Below are 3,693 nucleotides of genomic sequence, written 5' to 3' on the forward strand. Positions count from 1 at the left end.
GTTCTTGCGGCAGCCTTTACAGTGGCGGTCCGTTCGCTGTGGCGGCGCTACCAGTTCTCTTCGTCATTCCGTGGAATAAGATTTGCGTAGCAGCGCTGCTGGCGGGACGAAAGGACGGAAGCTGTTTTGTGCGAGGGGCCTGTCAGTGACCGAGAAGGGTGGAACAGGACTGTGAGGTTGGTAAGAACATTGGAGCAGCATTACTATGTGTCCTCTTTTTAGCCTACTCACTCCTTGTCCACGACCAAATATGTTACCTGCTGCTCTGTACATCACGTTTTCCGTCCGAGTTTCTATGAGGAAGCTCCAGAATCGCAAAGGGAATGTAGACATATGCCTCTCTTATGACTACGCGTCGTCAGCGTACAGGGCCGGCACTAAGTTCCGGGCTGCTTCTCCACCCCCTCTACCAGCGCAGCACCGTAGCTAGCGAGTGCCCTCTCAGACGAAGCACCAGTCGTGCAAGGTCCGCGTGGGCGGATGGCTAAACAGTACGAGTACATCTTTTTGCATACAGTGCGCGATTGGTCTGTCTAAGCGTACTATGCCGTGTCCAACAGTTCCGGTGCCGCTGAAGGTAAGACCGTGAAAAATATATATTTTTCAGAAGGCTGCTGCACAGTAACCTCTCCCCGTTTCTCCATATGCATTAATATTTGCACGCGCATAGCATACCTCTCGCCCTTGTGGACAAACGCTGTATAAGGAGCGAGATGATGGTAAGCAGAGAAGACACAGGATGTGAAGGTGCGCTACATGTAATCAGCTGTAGGCCATTCTTTACTTCAGAGCGGTGATCCAAGCAGACACTCCTGTAAGGATATTCTCATATCGTGTGTAGGCGAGTGAATTAGCTTTCCACCCTACCCGCTGCTCTCGTATACGTTCTTCGTTTCTGCCGCCTACACGTGGTGAACGCGGCCACACGTACGCTGTTGCCTCGCGACAAAAGTGTATGCTTACCAGCTTTTCAGCTGCAGAAGCCAACCCCGATCGATATCCAAGTTGTCTGCCAAAGAATCTCGTGATAAAACGGAAATGGTAGTACAGCGGGGACGTATCTCCATGACCATTACCTGCCTTCTGTCTCTGCACCTCTGTTTATCTAGAGTTCATGAAGCCTGCATCTCTCCCAGTCTTGTCATGAGTGTTAGACGGGGCAGTTTTCCAGTCCACTAGAGAGAGTGGGTCTGTCTGCTTGCTGGGCTACGAGGGGAAGGTATCGCTTCCTGGTGCTCTATGACACGTGCCGCAAGAGCACCTGATAGAGTTGGTTAGACAAGCTCGCTTTACCACAGCGGTAAGAAAACGCTCAGCATTTTCTCAGGGAGACAGTTGCTCGCAATATCAGTGAGCGCCTCGTGGCGTAATTCCTGCCGCCGGACACCCACTACGCCAGGTGTCGTCCCCGCCTCAACTCGCAAGTAATCGCCTCAGGTGAGGTACTCGTTAACAGCTCTAGCACAGCTTTACGGGCTTGCAGAAAGCTCTATCGTAGAGCTGAGAACGTCGAAAAGACTTACACCTCGTTGTATTGACGATTGTAAAGGATACCATTCAAAGAGCATTGGGGTGCGGCAAGTACATCTCCATGTACACTTCCAGGTACATGCGGAGACAGACACACACAGTTAGGACAAACTGAAGCGTACGCCTTCTTCTGATGTATTACCGAAAAACGAGCTCAAAGACGTTTCCGATGTATTAAGTAAGCATTCAGCCGTATGAACATGCAGGTAATTGCAGATGTTGTCTGGGCGGTCGTTACGGCTTCTACGGCTAGGATCATTTGTGCATGCACAGATATTTCTGCTGGAGACATCTTTCAATGGAACTTTTCTTCCTGGCTATTGGCGTCTCCTTCCTTCCAAATCAGCTCAAGTGAATTTGTGTACATCTACATACATTCACATAGAAACCGAGAAATGGCGCAGGCATGGAGAAGCAATAAGCTCTATCCCAGTGTGAAGCGAAACAAAGCGTGGCTCCCCTTATAGAAGCCCTCTCTCTCTTGTACACAAAAGCTGCAAAGTATGTTCCTGGAAGCTCGCGTGTCAGTCGTCCTTGTAAATGCCTATCTCATATACATGTATATGTAAATATATATATATATATATACATACATATTTATAGTGTGCCTGATAGCATAACGAATGAAAAGTCGAGGATCTCTCTATTTGTGCTCCTGAGTTCTAGTCGGGTCATTCTCATTCACGTGTTGTATTTACATGCAAGAGTTTGATCTCTCTTCACAACGTGCGTTCCATTTCATTCTCTAGGTCTTACCCCTGTCCCTCCCTATACATGCAAGAGAACCAACTCCTCATATGTACTGTAAGACACGCGCCCGTACTCGGGTATCTTTGACGTTTGAAGGGCAAGAGTGAAGAATGATAGACTGGCTTTCTCCTGGATATCGAAGAGAAAGTGCTCCAAAGTCGTAGGAAACTCGAAGACTTACTTTACGTACCTACCCAAGGGAGCAAGGGAAGGGGAGAAGTAATGAATCTGTCTTCTCTCTCTGTCTCTCTTTCTCACGTTAGGCTTCCTTTCCTTCTGTAATTTGTATTCCCTAGCAAATTCTTGATCGTAAACATTCTCTTTCTCCTTCATCCATCTTTACTGAACGAGGGACGAGGGCACATGTGGCACATCTGACGAATCCTCTGTGTACTGCATGTGTATGTATCTAGATATCTTTTTCTCTCACACCTTCATTCCTCTATCTATCTCTCTATCAACTCATTCACCTCTAGTCTATCTATCTATCTGTAATCCACGTATCGGTAATCTATTCATCTACCTCTCTATAGTCATCCGAGCTTTCACAGGTCTCCCTTTTCCTTCGCCTTTTCTTCTTCCTTTTTATGGCTTTACAAAACAGATTCCTGTTTTATCAAGAGAATGAGAAGGAGTTGATTAAACCAAAAGCTCCCAACTTCTGGGAGTAGTAGTGAGAACATGCATGCAATCCTATGCTACTATTATGACTCGTAATACTAAAACTAGCAACACATACTCCCACGGACATCTATCCAAACTCCATTCAAAACACGCATATCTGCATGTAAATGCATATATATATATACATACATACTACTACTCAGGTCACATACGATACAAGTGAAGAAAACGTTGCACATACATATGGGTATATAGACTCCTTTAGAACGGAACATGTATATATACAGATACATAGATGTAAAAATAAGAAGTGGACCGGAAACGCAAGGAAACCAGGAGGTGGATCGTTGGTAGAGAAGGAAGATAGACGGAAGCCTCCCTCTTTCCGTTCTTGTTTTTCTCCTTCTCTTTATCTTCTTTTCTTCTTGTTTACGTCGTGCCAGCATATCGCCATTGCATCTTACTAGACAGAAGAGAGTAGAACTGGGGGGTGACACGAAGAAGAAGACTTGAGAAGATCAAGAAGAGATGGATTCAAGCAGAGAAGGTGTCACAAAAAGAAAACTACTCAAAAGTGACGAAGAAGAGGTGGGCTCGTGTCTACACCGGATGATGACGGAGCGGGTGTATGAAGTATGTCCGGTTTGACAAGCTGTACATACACCCCACCCCATACAGGTGAACGACAGGAAGGATGTTTCTGGATTAGTTTTCTATCTCGAGAGATAGAGTAGTTGATCAACTGCAAGTGAAGAGAAAAACGACAAGAAACGCTCTTGCCTCCTTTCT

Source organism: Cystoisospora suis, assembly GCF_002600585.1.
Source record: "Cystoisospora suis strain Wien I chromosome Unknown contig_3365, whole genome shotgun sequence".
Lineage (NCBI taxonomy): Eukaryota > Apicomplexa > Conoidasida > Eucoccidiorida > Sarcocystidae > Cystoisospora > Cystoisospora suis.